Here is a 27779-nt window from a genome sequence, read left to right as displayed (position 1 = left end):
GGCTTGTAGAGTTTCTGCTGAGAGATCAGCTGTTATCCTGATGGGGATTCCCTTGTGTGTTATTTGTTGTTTTTGCCTTGCTGCTTTTAATATGATTTCTTTGCGTTTAATTTTTGACAGTTTGATTAATATGTGTCTTGGCATATTTCTCCTTGGATTTATTCTGTATGGGACTCTCTGTGCCTCCTGGACTTGATGAACTATTTCCTTTCCCATATTAGGGAAGTTTTCAACTATAATCTCTTCAAATATTTTCTCAGTCCCTTTCTTTTTCTCTTCTTCTTCTGGAACCCCTATAATTCGAATGTTGGTGCGTTTAATGTTGTCCCAGAGGTCTCTGAGACTGTTCTCTGTTCTTTTCATTCTTTTTTCTTTATTTTGCTCTGCATCAGTTATTTCCACTATTTTATCTTCCACCTCACTTATCCGTTCTTCTGCCTCAGTTATTCTGCTATTGATCCCATCTAGAGTATTTTTTTATTTCATGTATTGTGTTTTTAATCGATGCTTGATTCATCTTTAGTTCTTCTAGGTCCTTGTTAACTGTTTCTTGCATTTTGTCTATTCTATTTCCAAGATTTTGGATCTGGGAAATAGAATCTTGGATCATCTTTACCATCATTATTCTGAATTCTTTTTCAGGTAGACTGCCTATTACCTCTTCATTTGTTAGATCTGGTGGGTTTTTATCTTGCTCCTTCTCCTGCTGTGTGTTTTTCTGTCTTCTCATTTTGCTTATGTTACTGTGTTTGGGGTCTCCTTTTTGCAGGCTGCCGGTTCGTAGTTCCCGTTGTTTTTGGTGTCTGTCCCCAGTGGCTAAGGTTGGTTTAGTGGGTTGTGTAGGCTTCCTGGTACAGGGGACTAGTGCCTGTGTTCTGGTGGGTGAGGCTGGATCTTGTCTTTCTGGTGGGCAGGTCCACGTCTGGTGGTGTGTTTTGGGGTGTCTGCGGACTTTTTATGATTTTAGGCCACCTCTCTGCTAATGGGTGGCGTTGTGTTCCTATCTTGCTAGTTGTTTGGCATAGGGTGTCCAGCACTGTAGCTTGCTGGTCGTTGAGTGAAGCTGGGTGCTGGTGTTGAGATGGAGATCTCTGGAAGATTTTTACCGTTTGATATTATGTGGAGCTGGGAGGTCTCTTGTGGACCAGTGTCCTGAAGTTGGCTCTCCCACCTCAGAGGCAGAGCCCTGACTCCTGGCTCCTCAATTTGGGATGATTTGTTGTCCATTCATGTATTCCACAGATGCAGGGTACATCAAGTTGATTGTGGAGCTTTAATCCGCTGCTTCTGAGGCTGCTGGGAGAGGTTTCGCTTTCTCTTCTTTGTTCTCACAGCTCCTGGGTCTCAGCTTTGGATTTGGCCCCGCCTCTGCGTGTAGGTCGCCGGAGGGCGTCTGTTCTTTGCTCAGACAGGACAGGGTTAAAGGAGCAGCCTCTTCGGGGACTCTGGCTCACTCAGGCCGGGCGGGAGGGAGGGGCACGGAGTGCGGGGCGAGCCTGCAGCGGCAGAGGTCGGCGTGACATTGCACCAGCCCGAGGCGCGCCGTGCGTTCTCCCAGGGAAGCCGCCCCTGGATCCCGGGACCCCGGCAGTGGCGGGCTGCACAGGCTCCCGGAAGGGCGGTGTGGACAGTGACCTGCGCTCGCACACAGGCTTCTTGGCAGCGGCAGCAGCAGCCCCAGCGTCCCACGCCCGTCACTGGGCTCCGCGCTTTCAGTCGCGACTCGCGCCCGTCTGTGGAGCCCCTTTAAGCAGCGCTCTTAATCCCCTCTCCTCGCGCACCAGGATACCAAGAGGGAAGAAAAAGTCTCTTGCCTCTTCGGCAGCTCCAGAGTTTTCCCGGACTCCCTGCCGGCTAGCTGTGGCACATTAGCCCCCTTCCGGCTGAGTTCTCGCCGCCAGCCCCAGTCCTCTCCCCGCGCTCCGACCGAAGCCCGAGCCTCAGCTTCCAGCGCCGCCGGGGCGAGCAGACAAGCCTCTCGGGCCGGTGAGCGCCGCCCGGCACCGACCCTCCGCGCGGGAATCTCTCCGCTCCGCCCTACCCAGGTATGTGGGGGAGTTTCTTGCCTTTTGGGAGGTCTGGGGTCTTCTGCCAGCATTCAGTAGGTGTTCTGTAGGAGTTGTTCCACGTGTAGCTGTATTTCTGGTGTATCCGTGGGGAGGACGGTGATCTCCGCGTCTTACTCTTCCGCCATCTTACCCGGAAGTCTCATGTGAGTTTCTGAATAATAGGCTTTTATACCATAACTAAAACCAGAGTTGTTAACTAGCCACCTCTCAGATACAGAGTAAAACTCAACCTGAACACCAGCCCCCTAAAATGAATAAGTGGGATCAAAAAAATCCATTTGTGTAATATGGAGGTGATCTTGGGGTATGGGACCTAAGGAATATGTGGGATGCTGCCTGATCCTCCAAATAGAAAGAAATATTGTCCAGTATCAGAACAAGGGCTGGACAAAGGATGGGAGGCAATCACTGGTCAATTCATACTTAAATGGGGGTTTTCATGGGATATTTTATTTTATATATCAAACTGTGTTGAAGTATTATAAGATAAATTACAAACCACATAAGGTGACCTTACTACCAATCAAATGAAATTCCTGCCAAGACTCCCCTGAAGTTGATTGTCCCAGTAACCATGAGCTCTAACCTAAGTAATCTGTTGCCCACTAGTCCTTATTTTGATATTTATTTATTTGGGAAAAATAATATTTATTTTTATGGGAACAAGTGATTTATTACCTCTAAAATTTAAAAATCTTTAATATATTTTAGGAAAATGTTTGAATTGGAAAATTACAAAAGAATATCAAAGAGAAAATAAGAATAATATGATAGTAGGAAATGTGTTTTCATATAAATGGCAGAAAAACATTAATTACATTTTAAAGAAAATTTTGAGAATTATTAGTCACTGTTCTTCATGAATATGAGCAACCAGTGTTATCTAGTAGGGAGTGATGAACAACCTGAAAAGTAATTCCAAAAGTTATTTTCGATATACACAAATTCTTTATTTTTCATCAAATGTAGTTGGTATCAACTTTAGTCCATAGATCCTCAGGAGAAATGAAGCTTATAGGCTACAAACAGAGACTCAGGAGGCAGGCTGTCTGGATTTGAAACCTGGTTCTGCTCTTTATTTACTGTATGATTCTGTTATTTAATCTCACTTCTTCTCAATCCCTCATGAATAAAATAGGGGTAATACTAGTACAGTCAACCCTTGAATAATGCAGGTTTGAAGTGCAGAGATGCACTTATACATGGATATTTTTCAATAGTAAGTACTATGTATGTAGTACTGTATGTACTACATACACTTGGTTAATTCGTGTATGTGGAGGAACCTCTGTTACAGAGGGCTGACTATAAATTATGCTTGGATTAAACCCCTCCTTGTTCAAGGTCAACTGTAACTATTCTGTGGGTTGATGTGAAGATACAGTGACTTGAATGTATAAAGTGATATGACTATTGCCTGGCCCACAGTAAATGTTTGAAATGAAGATTTTTTTTCAACATCTAAACTCTATTCTGTGCTTTGATTACTTATCCACCAAATTACCCTCTCTAGAAAGGTTCAAGGGTCTTATAGAGTATACTGAAGTTTTGAGGAACAAGTCCTTCTGAAACTCAGTCCCTCTTGGTAATAGCTGGTATGTAGTCAGAGTAACAGTGTCCCAGGAAATTAGCTGTTTCTCTTCCTTTGCACCAACCTCAGGCATTTTTCCATTGTGGCCAGAGAAAAGGTCACCTAAATGCCAAACTTCTTAGGTTACCAATCAACTACTTCTCTCTGATGTCCAGTGAATTCCCTAGAATATTGTGGAAAGAAAACGTTGAGACCCTGCTATTCATAGAATACTTAATATTCCCATTCCCTTCTGAGTTTCAAGGGAAATCCTCTGGGATCTCTTTCCTCCATGATTGGCTGACATCTACCTTCTAAACCCTGGGCACAGTCTCATTCCCTGTTGGCCACCATTGCTTAACTTCCTACTACAGAAGCTCAGGGGAAACAGCCTCCTCCTCTCCATCCTCTGAGAGCCAGGAATGGGCTCAGGACCTGAGCTCAGCTAAAAGCACATTCATGCCTGGGGTGGGCTGGGAATCACCCACAACAGCTGCTGCCATGTCCCACAGTGGAGAGAGGGCTGTCCCACAGTGAATGAATGCATCCTGGGCAGAGTGTTCCTGCTAAAGGTAGAGTTGCCCTTTTTCCTTATTTTGGAACTTTAAGGTTTGTCTTTGTTTCTGTGCGTTTTCTAGGCTGGGTTTTCCACCCTCTTGTCAATTCTGGGAACCCCCCCATACCTTCCAGTAATTTCTTCCTTTTGCTTAAATACCTAGATTTGGATTTTCTTACTTGCTGATAAAAAATTTCGGATACAAAGAAACACATTATTTCCTGAATGAAAACCAACTTCCTAATGCCCCCACCACTGCCATTAATAAATGTTAAGCAAGTATTTAAAGGTTACTGTTGAAAGGCTACCAAATCCTTGGCCTGTCCTGGGGGCTAACCTGAATGGCTGACCCCTGGTCAGCTTATTACCTGTGCTTCAGGTTTGATAGTGTTCAAGCTGTCTCTTTTTCCATTCAGATCCCAGAATAATGCTTCTTTTGCCACTTCTGTCTAATAAAAGTTGTTGAATGACTATTTGCAAACTTTTCTCTCTATGATTTAATACTTTTTTTGGCTAATATACAACTAAAATTAAATTTAGAAATAAATTATATGCTAAGGGTGAGACTTTGGGGGTTTATTGGATTGGCCTCATTGCACTTAATGCCTGACTATACACTGATGTCACCAACTGTAGCTTGTATGATTATGCTAATAAGTTGCTGTGTTTTCATCTTTTTATATATTAGATCTCCAGGTAGATATTATTTGAATAAAGGGTTATTCTACTTCAAAAGATTGAAAAGCAATGCCCTGCAGGATATGCTTCAAATTATTTACCATAGGGTTATAAGGCCCTCTGTGATCTGGGCCCAACTCACCTCTTTGTCCTCATTTCTGTCTAGGTAATGACTCATTTTGTAAACATTCTGACAACCGCTAAGCTTGTAGGCCTACTTCTTCCCTCCTACACAATGTATTGTTTTTGCCTCCTGTTTTCTAATCTGCCTGCAAAGATTTCTCCTTTCCTGTGAGTTGGTTAAGTCCTACTAGCCCTTAAAAGTAACCCTTAGCAATAGTGCCCTCCCCACACACATCCCTTTGGCTGGGTTAGGATCCCTTAAAATGTGGCTTCCTTATACCACATGGAAAGAGAGCTTCTTCACAGTGTGTCCTCATTGGCTGTGCTTTTTTTTTTTTTTTTTTGTGGTATGAGGGCCTCTCACGGTTGTGGCCTCTCCCGTTGCGGAGCACAGGCTCCGGACATGCAGGCTCAGTGGCCATGGCTCACGGGCCCAGCCGCTCCACGGCATGTAGAATCTTCCTGGACCGGGGCACGAACCCGTGTCCCCTGCATTGGCAGGCGGACTCTCAACTACTGCTTGGCTGTGCTTTGCATTGGTTTTCCTGTCTGCCTTAATGGAAGGAGAGCTCCTTGAAGGTAGAGAAACACAAAGCTTGGCCCCTAACAGAGATTTTGTGATGTTTTGATTTATAATAAGAAATATATACGTATTTGGTCTTCATTCCGTTTCTGGCACAAAGCAACTAAATTTTCCTAAGTGGTAAGAGCACTAGGAGCATCTTTTGTTCACATATTTGGTCTTTGGCCCCAGTTCCTGACACAGAGCTCCTAAACCTCTTGTAATTTCCTGGGTGATAGAATTACTTCTAACGAGGTGACTCTGGGTGGGCTCCTGGATGGTCCTGGATGAGGGCTGGTCACTAGAAAGACCAAGCCCTGATTAGAAGCTTGGACTTTTCAGCCCTGCCCCCCATTCTCTTGGAAATGGAGTTACTGATTGATCATGCCTATGTGATGGAGCCACTGTGTTTCTTTTCCTTTGTAAACCTTGGTTTTTGTTTGTTTGTTTGCTGTTTTTGTTCATTTTGGTGCTGTTTTTGTGTGTGTGTGTGTGTGTGTGTGTGTATCTGGATGCTTGTAGCATTTCAGTTTTATCTTAGGAATTCAAAATTTCTAACAGGATTTGTGTGTGTGTGTGTGTGTGTGTGTGTGTGTGTGTGTGTGTGTGCGCTCCCAAAATGTTTTCCTCAGCTCTGGAAGTTTGTCATATATAGTTTGCTTGATTATTCATTCCCATTCTTTTTTCTTTCTATATGCTGTTTAATGGTTGTTGGCTTGCCTAGATTTGACAAGCACATATTTTATCTATTCTGTATATATTTTATCTTTTCACTTTCCCATAGTTTTAATACAGTTGATCTTCACAAATTTAGTTTCTAGAAATATACATTTCATTCTTGAATTGCTAATGAGTTATGACATTTCTCAATCATACTTTTTACTTCCAAGAACTCTTCTTGCAGCTACATTGTCTTTCTATCTTTGTAACTTGCTCTTGTTTTTACCACTGCAGTTCTCTTGGATCTGAGAATACTAATTAGATACTTTTAAAATTCTCTCTTATTTTTTCAGTAGCTCTGTTTTCTTTGGTGGATTTTCTCTCATTTTAGAGTATGAAATTATCATTTCTGGCAGCTATTTTCCTCATGTGCCCAGGGTTGTATAACGATTGTTCATATTTTTTAAAAAAGTGAAAGGGTAGCTGCTAGTTTTGGTTGTTGATCCTGGTTCCTCCAGGGCTTCTGTGGCACAGGGATTTCTCCTGCAGGTGGCCACAAATCTCCACTTCCTTAGTGCACTGTCTGTATTTGACTGAAGCCTGACATGGTGGTGATGGCAACAGCTCAGGGAAGAGGATTCAGCACCCAGCTATTCTGCATTCAAATGTTTTATGGAGACCCTGGAGAACTGATTTCTTTTACCCCTAAAAGTTCAGTTAATTGACTATGCACTACTTACTGATTGACTTAATTCCCTAGCTATTTGGGGGTTTTTTCCACATAAAAAAAGATTTATTTTAAATTCACATAAAATACATTTAGAATAAATCTAAACTTTTAGCATTTAAGTACTGTAAAACAAACACATAGGAGCTTTTATGATGTATAGTCTCCATTCTGTCTAAAAAGCCGGTACAAAAAGCTTTTTTTACAGTTATTGATTATCACCTCGTTGCCTTAAATTTCTAGATTTTCCATTTTGAATTCTTCTCTTTTTGAAGACTGGAGCCACTCCATCTGCCACAGCTCCAAGAAAAGTGTCTGTTTTTTCTTTAAAAACCACTTTGGGTTCCCCATCAGCATCAGCCTCTGAAGTTGATACATATTCATTTTCAGTGCTTGGAAGTTCCAAATCTACCTCCTCATGGGACTCAACTTATTTAATTTCTTGCCATTCTCCATATGGGTTTGATTTTTCATGAGCTTTGGGTTTTTCTTCATTTGGACCTGATGAATTCTTACCTTGGGTATTTTTTTCTTTCTGTGTTTCTGCTTCAGTTCCTTTATCACTATTTATATTTTTTTCCTTAAACTTTATTTTTAGCTTTTGTGTTTCTGTAGAGACTTCTCCTTTTTTCCCTCCCTTTGTCTGCTTCCTGTTCCCCATCAGAATCACTATGTGAATCTGATGATTTGGACTCTTCTAGGGTGCCAAGTGACTTCTCATTGACTTTACTAGAAAGCAGATCGCCAGAGTGTGGAATGAAATCATCAGGTTTTTCCCATCTGGATTGCCCTGTTTCTGTATTATAATAATAGGTATAACCATCTTTGCTTAAACCTTTTACCCAAACAGTCTTCACTGCCGTCTTTTTTAAGTTTCCTTGAAATCCTTCAGGTTTCTCCCACTGAGATGCTCCTGTGATGAGATCAAAATAGTAATGGTAACCCTTAGAGGTTATGCCTTCTACCCATCTGCCCCTTGAAGGGCCCCTTTTCTTGCTGCTGATTTGATGCAGAGGTGCGTGGGATAGTGCTGGTTACTGGTGATATGCTTGGCTCTGAAATTTCTGACTCTAAACCAAGCCTTTTCCCATATTCTTGGTATGCTTTCAGGGCAGCTGCCTCCATTGCAGCATACTCCTTTGATAGCTTTTCTTCTTCCTTTGCCTTATCCAGGCTTTTCTCTTTAATCTCACTGATCCTCTTGGCCACATTTTCTTTATGATTCTTTCCTCTTGCATGAAATTCAATGCTAGGCCTATTGTCCACTCTCCAGCACTTGTAGTAATCACAGAATTTCTTTGGTTGTGACTTCCAGTAGTTTTCCATGACTGGACCAGCCACTCCGTGGGTCACCCCCAGGCCCAGCTGAGACATGCGTTCCCTACTCGGGGCAGGTTGACGCCAGCTCACCGCGAGCTCAGACATCTCCCTTCTTCCCTGGGTAGATATTTGTAATGAAAAGGTAACTAACTGTGTACTGAATTCATATAAATAAAAATTATAAATAGAAATTCTAATAAATAAGAAAACTGTTGTATCTCTTCAGAATCATGATCCATTGAAGTTTTAGTAGTATCTTTGCATAAATAACCTATTCTTTTAATCATTGAAATTTCAAGTTCCTTCTGCTTACATCTTTTTAAGTATCTTAGCTATTCAGCAATTTACAATTTCATTGAATTTACAGTCTCACAATAGGATATCAAATTAATTTCCACTGACATTTATTTGAAATTCCTTAAAACTACTTAATTGAAGAATTAGAATTTGAAAATTTTCTTTCTACCTGTTCAGGTACATATTTCTATGTCTCTTCAATCAAGACTCACATGTGATGCACATTTCTTTTAAAAATATCCCTAGGAATTTTATATTTATTTTTTAAGTGATTTTTTTCCATTATACATTGTAACTGGTTAAACATTTCATGTTTCATATAATCATTTGCAGGTGTTCATCTTACACAGTTTTTCCTTAATTCTATTAGACTTTCAGGTAACTTTATTGTACTTTCTCAATTAAATAAGATGTATTTCAAACACAGAATAATATAATAAACATTTGTACCCATCTCTTAAAATGATATTTAGTTATATTTATTTTTGGTATATAAAAAGTTATATAAACATAACTAAAAAAAGTTAAAACCCCATCCATAGACACCCTCACAGAAGCACTCAGAATAATGTTTGATTAAATGTCTGAGTATCCCATGGCCCAGTCAAGTCAACCTATATATTAACCAACACATGGAATCTATTTTTCCCTGTTTTATGTTTATTATCATATCTCATATAGACATCCACTTAACATCCTCCAGCAGTATGTCATGATTACTATTTGCTAATTGGAAAAAAATTATAAAATATTACTTCAGAAGAAAATATTAAAGACAAAGTATAAACTTCTACTTCTTGGGTTCTTCTTTTTATGTGGCATTTGCACTTAATTTTAGTGGTAGAAAACCTTATCAGGGACATTCTGGTCCATAATTTAGAGCCTATCAAACGATGTATTTCCTGTGAATAAGCCTCAGCTCACAAGGAAAACTGGGTGCATTTGGATTACAACACAGAAAGTGGATGCAGGCGGGTTTGGATTTGACTCCTGACTCAACGTCCACTTTAGCCAATCATCCTTGGGCCTTGGGGAGACTCAATAAAATTTTTTTTGATGGATAAATGAATCGATATAATTTAGCTTTCTATTTTAAATTACATTGAAAGTGTTGCAAAGATTAAATAAACTTAAATGTGAATATACAGAGACCCTGGCAGACAGTAATGGCTCAATAAATGGTAATAATAATTGTTGTTAGGGTGGTGGTAGCTTTTACTGCTCTGAAGCTAACTTTGGCCATTCGACCTTAAGTAGTAGACTAGAATATCTGTGTTAACATGAATGCCTGGGATACTGAAAGCCTTATTCAAGTGAATTTAAAAAGTACACCTGTAATGTATTCCTATCAAGAGGTGTCATACTTGAGCACTTAAGAATTTTTTGTGATAATGGTAAAAAGACAAGATAATTGATAGTCTGAAACATTTTCACAACTTGCATACATGCTTTAAAATGAAATAGGGCTGTTTTGGCCCTATGTGTATATATATATTTCTATGAGTTTAAAATTTTATGCTTAAAAGTAATTTAGTTAATATAGCAGTTAGCAGAAAGTATAGTAATAAAAAGAAGAAACTTATTATGGTAGAAAAAATGTATCTAAAATGAGACGATCAGATTGATTGCATTTTCTTAGAAGTAAGACTGGCTTATTTCTTCTGACACTGCTCCAAACCATTATGAATTCAAATTCTACTGGGGCAGTATTTGTTGGATATTTGTCAGAGTGCAAACTGAGAGACTGAAATGGAGAGTAGCCAGACCATACATAAAAATAGAATGCTAATCCACAATCTGCATCAACCAGTCCAGGATTAAGCCAAACCACCTCTGTAGCAATCAACCCAAAATAGAAGTTATCAATAACTGCCAGCTTCCCAAATTTTTGTTTCCACTTCTAATTTACAGCCAACCAAAGAAAGCCACATATGCTCCCCTAACCAATCGCTTAGAATGCCCCCCTTCTAAATTAGCCCACCTCCAGCTTCTGCATTGCCAACAACCTCCAATCAAGGCAAACTTGAAACCTTCCATTTCTTTCCACTATAAAGTTTTCTCACTGCTCGACCTGCCTTTTCAGTCTCTGCCAAGCACAAGCGGTGCTGACTGACTCTCTTGCTATATAGCAAGCTCTGAATAAAGCTTGTATTCATTTGGGTGGGCTTCATTTATTCCCACAGGACAGAAGAAGAAACTTAACTTCCTATAAAGGACTATATAAAATCATTTCATATAAAGAATTCATATAGGGCTTCCCTGGTGGCGCAGTGGTTGAGAGTCCGCCTGCCGTTGCAGGGGACACAGGTTCGTGCCTCGGTCCGGGAAGATCCCACATGCCGCAGAGCGGCTGGGCCCGTGAGCTATGGCTGCGGAGCCTGTGCTCCGCAACGGGAGAAGCCACAACCGTGAGAGGCCTGCATACCGCAAAAAAAAAAAAAAAAAAAAAAACCCATATAATCATTCAATATAAAGGACTTCAAACAGTGAATAATAGTAAAGATTTTCATGTGTCATGTTAATTAGTTACTACTATGTGATTTTGTTTACCTTAGTTTTATGATGCCCTCGTTATTTTATTGCTCTCCGTTCAACCACATTATCTTAACTTTGTAATAGCTGGAGTGGCAAGTTTATTAGCTGCTAAATTCTCAACCATTGTTAGCAGTATAAAGTATTATAATAATAATCTCAAAGATAGCTTCTTACTGTAAGGCATGGATTGTGATCATTTTACCTGGAGCAGTTAATGTTTAATGGATACTTTCAACAGCTGGCCTTGTTAAGTTTTTAGAAAGCTTTTGAAGAAAGAATGGACTTAAAAGTATATGACTCCTAGATATCAAAGACCTTCTTAGGCTGTATGCGGGAAGCATATTTAAAATTACTCCTTAACTAATAACATGACTGGTTAACTCACTGTACACGTAAACTTTTATAATAACATTGAAATTGTTGTTGTGCTTGAGTATAACACTGGATTAATTTTAAATTGAATGGAAGTTCTAAACAAAGGCAATGAAAATACGAAATCCATGATGGGTATTCCTATGGATTGAATTATGTCTCCCCCCACCCCCCAAATTCATATGTTGAGGCCCTAACCACCAATGTGATGGCATTTAGAGGTGAGATTTTGGGGAGGTAATTATGTTTAGATGAGGACACGAGGATGGAGCAACCATGATGAGGTTAGTATTCTTAAAAGAAGGTAAAGAGACCAGAGCTCTCTTCACACAGTGAGACCGGCAAGGAAGAGAGCCCGCTCTGGGGAACAGAATTGGCTGACATGTTGACCTTGAACTTCCCAGCTTCCAGAACTGTGAGAAATAAATTCCTGGCTTCTCAGTCTGTGGTTTTTTATTATGGCAGCTTGGGCTGACTAATACATGTTTCAAAAATTTACCAAATTATCCAGATATTTCAAATGTTCTGATTTTGACATTCTAATGAATGTTTCAGTTTTCATCCAATAACCTACTTTATTGAATTTTTTATGAATGCCCCTTTTTTTGCCTTAAGAGCAAACTTCTGCTAAAATTATTCAATTTGATTGGTCTGATTAAATTTAGATATTAAGATTACTGAAAACCATGAATCTTAAAAGATATTATTTGAATTAGGTTCAATATAAAGCATTAACAATCATGATTAGATAATGAGAAATTTCAGCAGAGTAATTGTTTTCTTTAATAATTAAGGCATTTAAGGCAATACTGGTTTTTCATTTATATTTTTGCTTGATTGTATAGGTTTTGGTATGATGTGTTTTTCTTTCTGTACCTTTGTAAATGGTGTGCATTTTCTATTTTGTTCCCAAAGTTATCGTGCACTGTTGTTGCTTAATTTCTAAGTAGGTAAGATTATGTTGGTATGGTTTATGTTATTTCCGATTTCACACGTTTTGTGATGAAAACGTAATATATGTTTCTTTCTCTGGAATATACATCATATATGTGTGTGTATTCAACATTGTTTATCCAATTGCTTTCCTCCTTTTTTATTTATACTAATAAATCTGTTTCTCTATAGTTTTTCTCTTTATCTTAAAAAATGTTTTTAAAGCATTGAACAAGTTGTATTCATTTTTCCTGTAGCTCTTATTTCGTTAATAGTCATCACCTCTATCTTGCCTGTCATAATTACACTCATGTTTCCCTGCTATACTTGGGGACAAGTCCCCAGCTATTCCCTCACAAGGACTGTGTCCCCTGCTCTCCAGCACCATTCTCCACAAGCTGAGCTCCTAAGAACATATTTACTGTCCTTTTCCACCACAATCTGAGACACTCCCTTTTTCTTTTCTTTTCTTTCTTTTTTTTTTTTTTTTGGCCGCACCACCACGTGGCTTGCGGGGTATTAGTTCCCCTACCAGAGATCGAACCCATGCCCCCTGCTGTGGAAGCATGGAGTCCTAACCACTGGACCGCCAGGGAATTCTCTCTCTTTTTCTTTTGTCTCTCCACTACACCTTATCTAAGAGTTTTACTTAGGACAGTTTAATACTTTTACTCTCAGATTCTTTCCTCTCAATTACAAGAATTACTCTTCAATTTTGATAATTTATATCCATTTGATTTCAAGGATTTCTCCTCAATCCTGAGCATCCTTATGATCATCTTATTGCATTCCTACACAGTGTCTCATCTATTTCGATCATATATATATGAAATAAGAGATTCATCCCACCCTACCCCCATTATTCTTCTTCTCTTAACCTTCCAGTCTCTTGAGGTTTTTCCCAGATGCAATGTTATTGGTTAGATGCAGAACAGGACAGTGTATTTCCTGAAGTCTAGCATATCCACATATATCTTTCTTTCTTTCCACCCACTTCCTCTCATCAGAGGTTAGTATCTCTGCTAGGAATGGAATGACCAAGCTGCAATTCTTACTTCTCAATATTCTGTAGGTGGTTTATACTGTCCTGTTGCCAGTGTGGCAGATTACTTGCCTGTGGCTGGTCTGATCCTTTTTCCTTTTTTCCTTTTTTAAGTAATGTGTTTCTTCTCTGGAAGCTTTCGAGGGTTTTCACCTTTTGTTTTAAGTTCTGGAATTTCTCCAAGTTTTTTTCAAAATCATTAACTTTACCTGGGTTGTTTAATGAATAATTTTCACCTGCAGGATCAGCTCTTTTTTCAGCTCAAGTTAGCATGTTTTATTTCCTGTCCTCTATCTGTTTCTGTCCTTCCCTCCAGAACTTCTACAATTGACATTTCCTCAGCTCTCTCCTCTCACCCTCAAGTTTCCAGTATGGTTTTCTGTCTTTATATTTTTGGCTCTGTGCTTTAAGATATTTGTTACACTGTATCATCTAGACCACCAATCCTGATCTCACCTGTAACTGTTCTATTTTTCAACATCTACTGAATATCTTTAGTTTTACATTTCTATAAAGTCTTTTTGAACCATGCTTGAAACTCCCTAAATGCTCACTGTTATTCATGGCCTGGTCTGTCTCTTCTTGTTTGATTAACTGATTGATTGATTGATTTGGGAGCTTAATCTAAGGTTACTTTTTTTCTTTCTCTCTTAGCTTGCTCATTTGTTGTAGATGTATTACTGAAACCACAATCCTTCTAAGATGGGACTTGAACCTAGCCAAAACTTAGATTGGGACTCGAACCCATGGGCTGGGACTCAAATCCACCCACACCTCAGATTAAGACTTGAACCCATGATCCCTGACTTAGGAGGGAACCCAAATCCACTGTATTTTAATTGAAACTGCTTACCTGGTGTCAGGATTTACTGAAGCTCAGGTTCTGTTGTCTCAGAAAGAATTCAGCATGAGGCAAAGTGATAGGCAAAGAGTGAGTTTATTAGCTTAGGACACTTGTGAGAGAAACAAGAGGGCAGGCAAGGGAGCGTAGCCCTGAGAACAAAGAAGCCTACATTTTTATAATCCAAGGAAAAGTGGGGAGGGGAGAAGACCACCTTCTTCCTCATTCTTCAGTAGATGTCAAGGCTTACATCATTAGTTCCTCCTTTGACCCTGTACGGTTTAACCAGGACTGTCATGGTGCTATTTAAATCATAAGTATATTTAGCAGAAGGGTGGTACCATATATTAAAATATGGTAATTCATCCCAGGTTTTGGTATAATGTCCCCTTTCACTTAGTGTCTTTCCCCTTTCACATATATTTTTGTCTTGGCTACATGCAGAAATGCTACTCTTCAAGGACCATTGACTCCCTGACTTCATGTAACAATATTCAGACCTCATATCTGTTGTCTTGTGTTTTAACTATCAGGGTTTGTGGCTTGAGTGTGCCTGGTGCTTGGATGGACCTGATCTTCTTTCAAGGTAGTGTAGCTTGTTGCTAGGTTACTGGATTCTTTTCTTGAGTGGTCATTAACTTCAACAGTCTCCCAAACTCCCTTACAATTCCCTCTCTGCCTTTAATCTCCTAGTGGGATTTCTAAACTATTTAATTATCCTACTCTATCCCTACCAGTACCATGGTTCTTTCCTTGTTTGTTGCCATTCTGATCTTCTGGGGAAACTCCAGAGGAAATAGCCACATTTGTGGAAGAGTTAACGGGTTTCTATGGGCTGGTAGTTGATCAGCAGCAGGTTATCAATCCCCCATTACAGCACAGAAGGTCCACATTTTCTTCTTTCATCTCTTCTTCCTCTCTTATCTGTAGAAGGGATTGAGACAACCATTTGGCTTCTCAGTTCCTTAGGATTGAGAAGACCAATCTCATATTGGCAGATGGAGTGCACAGAGCTACTTGCACTAGGATATACTATATTAAGAGTCTCTTTTTGGGTATCCCCATTACTGGTTTCCTGGTTCTTACACGGCGCAAATATGAGACAGCCCTGCACCAGTTATTGGTCAAGTACCTCTCATATATTCCAGGTACCAGAAGATACTTGACTCCAAAGAGGTAGATTAATAAGTTGGATCTAACTTGAATCAAATGCTCCAGTGTTTTGGTGGTATATACACTTTTATTTATGTGTCTTTCATTATATGAATGGCCTCTGTTTATTGGTTTCCAGAGGAATCTTATTCATCCTCAGAGAACCAGTTCCTTTTTCTCCTTCCATGAAGGCTTTGCCTATCCACAGTGCTTTCTCCTCTGAATATCTCTTGTATTCACCCCCTATTCCTTTACAGTTTGAAGACTTAATTTAGTTTGTGCCTTTAGCAGTGCTTGCCACATAGTAGTAAGTTAATACATATTCACCTAACAAACGAGTCCATGCTAACGTAAGTATATTTAATGCGCAATCAAATATGGAAAATTAATATGTATCACAACATCTGGTACCATACGATACTCTTCATAAGTAAAAGTATCTGTAGATTATTTTGTAAGAAGCAGATAGTGGCTGATCACTGGGAGTCTTTTCTTTTAGTGCTACTTCTCCTATCAATTTATTTCTATAATTTTACTAAAATACCATTGGCAAAATGTATAGACAAAAGGTGTTGAAACCATCTAAGATCAAATACTGTCTTACTCATCTGTTTTATGGCCAGACCCTACTCAGGGTAGGTTTCTGATTGACAAATGTTACTGTGCATAAGAATAACCCAGAGGCCCTGTTAAATGAAGGTTCATTTTCCCCCCTTCTTGAAAGTCTAATTCAGTAGATGTGAGGTGGATCTCAAACACCTGCATCTTTAAAAAGCATCCCAGGTGATTCTGAATTAGGTAGGTCACCCAAAACCAACACTTGGAGACACACTGGTTAAATGCCTCAATGAATATTGGTTGAAATGAATTAATTCATCTAAGGAGTTTCATCATTTCATAATGCATTATTCTTTAAGAGATGATCTAAAGATTTCTTCCCTTAAAAGTGATTTTTTAATATTGAATTTCTCTATTTATGAAAATATAACTGACTGAATGCCCAAGTGAAATATGTCAGGTGACTGATGTTGAGAAATTTTATGGAAAGCTATAAAGGAAAAAGAGCAATATGAAATGTCCAGAACAGACAGATACAGAGTCAGAAAGTAGATTAGTGGTTTCCAGAGGCTGGGAGGAGGGAGAAATGGAGAGTGACTATTTATGAGTGTGGAGTTTTGGGGAATGAAAATGTTCTAAAATTAGATAGTGATGGTGGAACGACTCTGTGAATATACTAAAAACCGCTGAATTGTGCACTTTAAAAGGATGAGTTTTATGATATGTGAGTTATAATTCACATACTATTTGTATATTCTCAATAAAGCTATTATTACAAAAGAAAATGAGTAAGTCTAGTAAATTATATAAAGATTAAAAAGTAAAATGGAAGAACAAATGAACAACCATGCACTTACGTCTACCTCTTTTTAGTTGTAAAGCTGAGACCTTTGCGGAAGGCATTCTTATAAAGAACTCTTATGGGTCTGAAGGGAATTTTATATTCCAATCTGATTGTGAAGGTTTCTTAACAAACTGTCAGCAGAGCTCAAATATTAAATGAGATTATGCACATTGTGATCAGAAGGAAGAATTGCATTTACCATGTAAATAAGCCAAAAGTGCATTGAGTGCACGTGTGCACACACACACACACACGTGTCATGTGTTCTCGTGGTCCTGTAGAGAAATATGGAAACAGAAAAATCCCATCCAGTTTATCTGTGTAAAGATAAAAACTGAAGTCAGTTTATTAAAACTTTACTATTTCCTTTTGTTTTATCTGATTTTTATCTAGTCTTTTAAAGGGTAAGAATCCACCTTCCTTTCCTGGTTTGCCCTTAGCATTAACCAAAGATTCAGAATCCCGTAACTTCTCTTATATCTTGACAATGAGTGGCAGAAAGAGCAGAAAGGAAGGATGTTTTCAAGCAAGGATTGAGCAAAGGTAACAATTTTCCTTTGTTATCAGGCATCTTCACTGACATGGAGAGTTTTTTTTCTTTCTTTCTTTTTTTTGAATTTGAGAGACAGCAACTGTAGAAAAAGGGCTAGACGTTCCTTGAGAATTATCTTTTTTCAAAATTGGTAATAAATGTTTAAAAGATGCCACAAGCCAACCAAAATTATGAGTGACAGAGAGAGACATGCTAGATTTCTTTTTAAAGTTTGTTCAGCTTTTTTTCCTGCTGTAAAGATGGGACTGATGTCTTCTGATCTCTTTATATGACTGAGCTGAAACAAGAAATATCAAGATTTATTAAATAACCAACATATTTAGATGGGAAGAACAACATGGGTAATATTTATCTTATTCATTATTACAGTTTTACTTTAAGGTCATATATTTTTCAAGTGATCCCATCAGTATAGTAAATTGAATTTGTAGAGCCCACACAACCAGTTTAGTTAAATTAATCCCCAAATCTCAAACACTGACATTCTGATACTGTTTGAAATTTCCAGCTTAATTAAATAGACCTTCCAAAATAAGAGGATAATTCCCTTGCTTCATTTGATACTTTATACACACACACATATAGCTTATCACATAGTTTTCAAAATATTTAAAGTAACACCCTCTATTTTATATTTATTCCAAGGTTTCTATAACCTATCGCAGTTTCTGTTGCTATACAACAGAGCAAAAATTATTAACCTATTTCACTGTATGGTCATGAAGAACAGCTGGTAACCTTGACTGCCAAGCACCCCACAGCTAGAAGCTGCTAAAGACAGCTTTGATGGTACAGGTTGTAACTTCCAACCCGACACATAATACACTCTCTCTGCTGAATAAATGCCTGTGTTCTTATTCATAATTATACTCAGTTCTGTTAGTGACATTTTTAATCCACCTGGATTCACTGGAGATTTGATTTGATGTTCAATTCTTAAATTATCAGCAGTAACCTCAAACTAAAAAGTGCAGGCTGAGTAGAAAAGTCATAACCAAAACTAAATTTTACATCTGCCTTGTAGAGTGTCGCCCCAGTCATCAGACTCTGGTAGTTCCTCTGGCACTACATCTTCTCTCTCACCCAAGGTAATTGCCCATCTGCTCCCACATCTTTTGATTCAAAATGACAGAAATGGGATTTTAAAAATTATACCCTGCTATAGTTTCTATATACAGTGCACTTATCTAGACGGAGTAAAATATACACTGTAGTCTGGTCTGGGAACCACTGTTTACTTTTAGATCCTGCACACAAAAAAGAAATGGGTGGAGTTTGCTTTTTTATCATTTTTAGTCTGAGTGTGCTAAGAAAGACTCCCTTGATGCAAAGATAGTAGAGAGCTAGACTCAGACATTATGTGTTTCAGTTTTCACATTTGTTGATGGGCACATAAGGGGTACACAAAAGTAACAGACGATAGTCATTTGTGGAATGACGATTATTTTTATGTTTATAGTCTAATAGCAAACAGTGTCTCAGCAAATTTTGACATGGAGTATTATGGAGGCAGGTGTGATACTTAACACACTTTATAATCTTAAAATTAGGAAAAGTTTTGAGTAGACCACCTAGAAGAACACCGGCCTTTGATTCACTGGCTGCCTAAGAGATGGGTACAGTGGATTTAACACTCGGATACTTGCTATATTTAGTCATCTCTGAAATCTGCATATAATTGCTCTGGCATGTAAGCCCTGCTTTTTTGGTCAAAAGATATACTACTCTTTGGGGATAAAAGTACATAATGGTTTAGCCATTTTACTAATTTCACCAGTAAGAAGCTAATCCTAGAAAAATTATTTTGGTGATAGTATAACTAAAAAAAATAAAAGGTTCCAAAAAGGAAGATAAAGTAGTTTGAAGGAAAACAGCTCTGATGTTTTGTTGGGTAGAACAAGAATGTCAAAGAAACTACTTGATAATATTTGTGAATTGTTCTAACTCTAAGTTACACCTATATAACATATCAGAAAATTTTATTTATAATCTTTATTACCCTCACCTTTCTCAATTCTCCCCTCTACTAAGGAAGGTAAGCCCTGGAAACTTTTACTCAGACATACTTGCCAGCAGTATTCCACATAGATTTTATTAACAAGAGACATTTGGCATTTGAGCAAGATGCAAAGATGGAAGAGAAAGGGAAGCTATTAATCTCCGGTTTCTACGTGTTGCCTGATTAGATTAATCAATCCTATTCTGGAATCCATAGCATCACATAGAATGTATGAAATGAGAGAGTAAGTAGGCTCCTCCTCCCGGATATTTATGTCACACCAATAATATATTTTCAGAAATTGCGAGCTTATGTTCTGAATAGGTAGATACATTTGTTTTCTGTAAGATCCTTGAAATTTCAAGTGAACCTAGTGGAGGAGGGAAGCTCTAGAATTGCCTAAGGTAGTCAGAATTTAACAAGTGCCTGAGGGAATCTGACTTTCTACCCTGAGCTTATACTATCCCAGGAAATGAAAATATAGCTGGAATCCTAATTAAAGATGACTCCTGACAACTCTTCATAAGCAAGAGTTTATTTTAGTTTCTGATAACTGAAACTGTAAAAGTGACAACATTTTTGTTTGAGACTGTCACTTAAAGCTTTGCTACTAAAGCAGATCAGATATGCTACCCTCAAATATGCCACACTGGAATACGGATTACTGTGAGCTGAAGGCAATTGAGAATTGACAGATTCAGAAAGAAGTCTTCTTGGGGCTTCCCTTATCTTACTAAAAGCAGAAACTTCTGAGAAATAAAGACTGCCATAAATCCCCTCTCCAGGGGAACTTTATGGCCATGGAAAAGTCAGCACTGAGATGATTCTGCACAAACAAATAAACAACCTTAAAAAAATAACCCTTATCTTCCATTAACTTCCCCATATATTTACCTTCCCACAACTTACTGTCCCTAGAAGCCCAAGCCCCCTTTCTTTTATTTAGTCACTTCTTCAGAATTTATCATTGTTTGTTAAAATGGTATATAAGCTCTCATGTCTAACCATCTCTTTGGATTTTCACTTCTTTTCTGTGAAGTCCCCATACATAAAAAAAAAAAAAAAATTAACATCAATGAAATTTGTATGCCTTTTCACCTGTTAATTTTTGCCAATGTAATTTGTAGACTTCAGTCATTAAATCTAAAATGGCATAGGAAATGTTTTCTTTTCTTACATTACCTCCATAGAAAAAAAGTGACTAATAGTATTTTCCCCTTTTGCAAGACAAAAAATTATAAGATGAGACAAAGTGACTTTCAGGCTTTTGATGGAGTTGGGAATAAAATTATTCATGAAATGAGGAAAATAAGCTTATTTTCTAAGTCCCTAGTTAGTTGACTCAAGAATCCAATCTTGACCCTATAATCCTTATTCCATAAATTCTCATTTCTAGATTTTTATGGATTGGGATAAAGTCATGGCTGCCCAGGGCTTACTTATTCTGCTATTGCAACTCAGTGCAAGGTATAATATAGTGGTAGAAGGGGAATACTGTTGGAAATATTTTTAGTGCCAATTCAGATCTGATTTGAAATTTTAATTCTGATGTTCATTAATATATTCTGCATGACTTATTTTATTGTTTTTCCTGTACAACATAATTTTAAAAAAGATTTTGCTTCTATTATGGCCAATTACAGAAACCAATCAACTTTGAAAACACAAATCAACCAAAACTTAAATAATGGCTGAGTGGATTTTTTAGGATATTTGTATATTTAAAGCCTCCTATGTTTATTGCTGTCTATCAGGTAGAAATAAGCACTGTCTGCTCAAATACTCTGTTTTTCAAGTTTTTTTCCCTTCCTGAAAATTCTAGTGTGAAGCTTCAGCTTCTAAACTTTTCCCTCACAGTCAAAATAAAACAAAGCAAATGAAAAGACCTGTAACAATGCTTCACACATAGCAATGCTTCAATAAATACTAATTGTTTATCATTAGTATAAAATTTAAATTATTTTAAAGCTGTGGGTATACCATCCTTTTTAAAATTTTTGTAACTGACTTAATTGCTTTGATACAGTAGATGCTTCAACATTTATTTTGAATTGGAATAAATTATAATTTCTTTAGCTGAATACATTCTATTTTATTACATAAGAAATGTTCAATGTTCATATGAATATGTTCTTTTTGTTAATTTGCAGTTTTATGTCTATTTTTCTTCCTTTTCTTCATTGGAACATACTGCTATGTTAACGGGAACAACTGCTGATTTTTAAGGATAAGAGAGTTTTCTTCATGTATATTATTTGGTTGAAAAATATGTTATATAGGAACAACTAAGTGAAAACAGTTAAAATAATACTAATAACCACATCCACATGACCTCAGGACCTTCAAGATGTTACATTTCAATCACTTCACTCTACTTATGAGAAGACTAGATGAAAGAATTGTTAAGAATTTGATCTGGAGTCTGTTCAAGAAAAATCTCTAATTTCAAACATTTTGCCATTCTTTGAATGTATGTGGATAGATGCCCAGAATTTATGGCCTTTTGTTTGCCATCTATGGATTTTGGGTGTTCAAGGATAGTTGTTTTGGGGAAATGGAGAGCTGAACTCTTCTGGTTAGGATTGTAATGGTTTGGAGCTGGTGGCCAGAGAAAAGGGAAAGAGACAAAGAAGAGTGAGGTACATGAGAGCCAAGAAAAGACAAATTCCCATGGTAGCACATGGCCAGTGAGTTTGAAAACAATGAACTCCTTGAGGTCAGGGGTTATGTCTTATTCATCTCTTTATCTTTAGTGCCTAACCAAGTGCTGGTCATTGCCTAGGACCTAAGTAAATGTTTGTTGAATTGAATCAATTGAATTAGTTTAATGCATTTATACAGTGGCCCTACTAGGTCAGGAACATTCCCTGTTTACATATGATGATATCAAGGCTCAAAAATTTAATTAACAGAGGCAAAATTGGGAGGAATTGGATTTGAATATAGTCTTCAGTAATCCAGAACCAGTAATATTTCCACTATACCAATATTTTTCGTAAAATGTTTTCAGTCCTATGATAAAGTTGACCAAAAAAAGGGTTCTATGATTACAGATTTTTGGAAAAACCCACATGCAATGTTGCCTCTCTTGCAATTTCATAAAGCTCATTAAAATCTCTGATAAATCTTTTAATTAAACAATTGTTCTAACTTTGTTTTTGTTAGCATTTCTTAAAGGTGGTTTATTGCAGTTTTCATCTCTTTTGTTGCATAATTTTTTTTTTTTTTTTTTTTTTTTGCGGTACGTGGGCCTCTCACTGTTGTGGCCTCTTCCTTTGCGGAGCACAGGCTCCAGACGCGCAGGCTCAGCAGCCATGGCTCACGGGCCTAGCCACTCCGCGGCATGTGGGATCTTCCTGGACAGGGGCACAAACCTGTGTCCCCTGCATCAACAGGTGGACTCTCAACCACTGCGCCACCAGGGAAGCCCTTGCATAATTTATTTTTAAATTTAATTTTTATTTTATATTGGAATTTAGTTGATTTAAAACGTTGTGTTGGTTTCAGGTGTACAGCAAAGTCATTCAGTTATACATATACATATATCCATTCTTTTTCAGATTCTTTTCCCATATAGGTTATTACAGAATACTGAGTAGAGTTCCCTGTGCTATATAGTAGGTTCTTGTTGATTATCTATTTTGTGTATAGTAGTACGTATATGTTAATCCCAAACTCCTAATTTATCCCTCCCCCAGTTTTATATCTCTTTAACTGAGTTATTTTTTGAAGGGTCAGAGGAAAATGTCAGGAAATGTTCACTATCCATCATAGTAAAAAAAATTATAGCACTAGTTAAAAACTTGACGAAATATCATAGTCACTACATTCTGGGAGAAAATTATTTTAGCTTACAGGAAGCTATTAAGAGAGTATAAACTAGTGGCTTGTAAGATTTCAGTACTTGTAAAGGTGTTTATGTAGAGCTTCATTAGCTATCTACTTTTATATTTCCTAGAATGATAGGACCTAAAATTGGAAACATACATTTTTAGCATCTACTACTTCCCTGAAATAAAATAAACAGAAGAAATGGATACTTAAAAAAAATTGTCCAAATATTTGTCATTTAATTATAAACTTTGATACTTAGAATTGCAAAATCTTTTTCCATTTAGTGAGTTTATCATAAGTGTTGTATCATGCATTACTGCTTCCTGTCTTAAAGTTCAAACAGATTCAACTGAAGTTGAAGTTATAAATACTACAGTCTTTAAAGGAGGTGGTTGGAAGTGAATTAATTGACTCTCAAGTAAATAGGCAGGCTGTAGAAATTGTACCTTATAAATGACTAGTTCTGTGGAAGATGTCAAACTAAAGTATTCTCTTTTCTAGATAAGATGTTTGACAATCACAGGCATATATCCCTATTATTGATAGAGCTTTGGCGAGAGAAATAAGCAAGATATACTCATAATGAAGTGTTAATATAATGCATCTAATGTTAACACCAAAGTCATGATGATTACTTTTGTTAGACTGATTTGGAATAAGATAGCTTATATTAATAGAGATCAGGCAAACCAGACAAAACATATATTAACATCCTGGCATTTTCATTACACCATATATAAATTTTTCCAAAGAAAACCTATCATTTTTATAAAACCTTCCCAGGTTAGAAAGGAAAATGCAACTCACATTAAAGGAGAACATGTTATTTTCTTAATAAAACATACTCATTGATTCCTTAAATAAATATGTACATTAAACGTTTATCATGTGCAAAATTGCTCTATTGTAGGAACTGAGGAGTGAACAAGGGAGATTAATAAACAGATATTGATTGAGCAGCTATTACTTTTTTTTAACATCTTTTATTGGAGTATAATTGCTTTGCTTTGTTGTATTAGTTGCTGCTGTATAACAAAGTGAATCAGCTATATGTATACATATATCCCTATATCCCGTCCCTGTTGCATCTCCCACCCTCCCTACCCCACCCCTCTAGGTGATTACAAAGCACGAGCTGATCTCCCTATGCGGCTGCTTCCCACTAGCTAGCTATTTTACATTTGGTAGTGTATATATGTCCATGCCACTCTCTCACTTCGTCTCAGCTTACCTTTCCCTCTCCCCGTGTCCTCAAGTCCATTCTCTACATCTGCGTCTTTATTCCTGTCCTGCCCCTAGGTTCTTCAGAACCATTTTTTGTTTTTTTAAGATCCATATATATGTGTTAACATACGATATTTGTTTTTCTCTTTCTGACTTACTTCACTCTGTATGACAGATTCTAGGTCTATCTACCTCACTACAAATAACTCCATTTCGGGCTTCCCTGGTGGCGCAGTGGTTGAGAGTCCGCCTGCCGATGCAGGGGACACGGGTTCGTGCCCCGGTCCGGGAGGATCCCACATGCCGCGGAGCGGCTGGGCCCGTGAGCCATGGCCGCTGGGCCTGCGCGTCCGGAGCCTGTGCTCCGTGGCGGGGGAGGCCGCAACAGTGAGAGGCCCGCGTACCGCAAAAAAAAAAAAAAAAAAAAAAAAAACTCCATTTCATTTATTTTTATGGCTGAGTAATATTCCATTGTGTATATGTGCCACATCTTTATCCATTCATCTGTCGATGGACACTTAGGTTGCTTCCATATCCTGGCTATTGTAAATAGTGCTGCAGTGAACACTGTGGTACATGACTCTTTTTGAATTATGGTTTTCTCAGGGTGTATGCCTAGTAGTGGAATTGCTGGGTCATATGGTAGTTCTATTTTAAGTTTTTTAAGTAACCTTCATACTGTTCTCCATAGTGGCTGTATCAATTTACATGAGCAGCTATTACTTTTCAGTTTAATGTCGAAGAAAGAAAACAATTTCCTCTACTCTTCTAGGTTCTTTTGTCTGGTCTAAGAATTAAATTGTCATGAGACAGATGAACAGGAGAAAATCAAATTTAACTTTGTACGTATGTGGGCTTCATAAGAAAATGGGGCCTAAGGGCAAGTTAGGCAATTGAGGCTTATATGTCATCTGAGAGGAGAAGGGGTTAGGAGTCTTGGATTTCCAAGGGGAGGAAAACAATTTATAGGAAGATGAGGAAAACAAATTTTGGGTAAAAAAATGTTTGCCATACTCTGCAGAGACAACTAGACATGGAGAGGACTTTGACAGAACAAGCCTTGCTAAGTTCTCCCCAGTCTACTACATTTAACTCACGTTCTTTGTAGTTAGCTCTGGTGACAACTCTCTTCCTGGGGTTGGCCTCCTATCTGAATTCTTCTAGGCAGTTCAGGGGAGGAGGTAAAAGCTCTTCCTGAGCCTTTTGTTTCTTTAAAAAAATAAAAAACCAACCAGCCTAATATAACCGTCATGCCAAAGAGACACATTTTAGCAAATTTTGCTCTCCTACAATGTATTGTTACTTTTGTGATGCCAAGAGTCATGTTCAAAACACATCCAAGAGGTTTGGTTGCAACCCAATAAATTACCAACATGTTACCAACTCAATAAATTATTTTTGATAGATGAAACATGAAAAGGTGAAAACAACACATTTTGTTGTATTCTAACAACCTAAGAATGCAAAGAATAATTATTAAGGAATTCAGGATAGCGAGCTATCAAAGTGGATTGGAACACAGGAGAAAAACTCAAATAGAAGAGGGGCTTTACCTGGATTTCAAACGTGAGAGTAGTTTGTTTGTTTCTTTGGTTTTTTTTAATGGGAAGTAAGAAAAACATTAGAAGACCAGGACTAATGCTTAAAACAGAAGCATTCAGAGATACAAGTAAAGGTGGAATATTGGAGTAAGAAGAGAGATAGTAAAGATGATTGCTGATTTGATGGGACAGAAAGATACCAAGATGGAAACTGAGATTGCAAATATACTTTTTAGTTGGAGTTAAATGAGGGGCAGGGGAAATCTAGTAGGATATAAATTTTAGCTGCTGAACATTTTTATCAAGGAGGAAGGCTCATTTCCACTCATTAAGAAATTCTCTGTAAGCTAAACTAGGGTTCCGTGAAGCCCTAGAAAGTGCATAGATTTGAGAAGCTATTTTGGAAGTTCACGTCTGATGTGAATGGAGGCCTGGTGAAAGAAAGTGCAAGATGGTGTGTAAGCTAGTTAGGCATGAGGAAGGGACAGATGGGAGAACATTTCAAAGAGAAATGCCACAGGACTTACCAGTTATTAAAATTAATAAAATAGCAAATTTACTGAAATTTAAATCAATATAAATATTAATATAAAATAGTGATCAATATAAAATAGTGAACTTCACTTCTTATTTATCAAAAGAAAAATATTACTTAACATAGCAATGGCAATAGAATACTGAAGTACCAAAGAATATATCTGAATGCTATTAAAAGCATGTGAATGTTATTAAACAAAAATTGTACTTTACCTAGCAACAACAAGAATAAGTTTCAAGGACTATATTTAACAAAGCCATGTAAAACCTTTATGGATAAAATTATAAAACCTTCTTGAAAGATATTAAATAAGACAAATTTACTAGAGACATAAAATGCTCGTTAGGTGTCATAATGCTGTCAGTTTCACTGAAAACATTATTTCAAGACTGTGTAATTCCAAACAGAATGCCAGTCATTTTTTTTAACTTGAAAGGCTGATTCTAAAATGTATATGTAAGAGTAAGAAGGGGGAACTTCCATACTTGGTACAAAAACTTAAAATAAAATTGTAGCAACTAAGGCAGTGTGCTTTTGGTTAAATGATACAAAACGTGAAAAATGGAACAGAAAAAACAACCCAAGATCAGATGCATGCACACATAGAAATATGGTGTATGAATGAGATGATATTGCAGACCACTAGTGAATAGGCAGACTACTCAAAAATATCTGAAATAATTATTTAATGGGATCCTTATTGTATACAAATACACAAAAATACATTCTAGATAGGTTAAAAACAAATGTGAAAAACAAAATGTAAAAATGTTAGCAGATAATTAACCTTGGGCTGGAGGTGGGGGGGATTCTGTAAATCAAAGAAGCAAAAAACATTGAGAAACACTGACAAATTGAATTACATTCAAACTAAAATTTCTTTTCAACAATGAAATCGTATGAAGAACATGTAAAAACTTTAAAACACAACAAGGAAGTGACAATAAATCCAATAGATAAAAGGAGTTAAAGACAGTTCATAGAAGACATATGAATGACTCAAATACATGAAAATCAAGAGTCATCAGAGAAATGCAAATTTAAATGAAAGGAGATACCAGTTTACATGTAATATATTGACAAAAATTAAAAAATCTGAAAATGGTAGAGATGTGGGCTAGGAGAACTCTTGGAACCTGCTTGTGGAATTAATCTCTGGAAAAAATAATGATATTACCTAGTAATTTGGATATGAACCAACACTATGGACCTAGTAATTTTACTGCTAATCATATACTATATGGAAACTAT

General features: G+C 37.4%; 1 pseudogene across 1 annotated transcript; it reads right to left on the bottom strand.

Annotated features, from left to right (window-relative positions):
- Positions 1-7153: 7153 nt before the first annotated feature.
- Positions 7154-8271, bottom strand: LOC309792417 (WW domain-binding protein 4-like; annotated as a pseudogene). The gene has a single exon. The product of its transcript is annotated as a WW domain-binding protein 4-like (transcript).
- Positions 8272-27779: the final 19508 nt, after the last annotated feature.

The sequence above is a fragment of the Mesoplodon mirus genome, assembly GCF_964341445.2.
Source record: "Mesoplodon mirus genome assembly, chromosome: 2".
Classification (NCBI taxonomy): domain Eukaryota; kingdom Metazoa; phylum Chordata; class Mammalia; order Artiodactyla; family Ziphiidae; genus Mesoplodon; species Mesoplodon mirus.
Note: the sequence above shows the minus strand (reverse complement) of the source record. Positions and strands in the feature narration are given on the sequence as shown.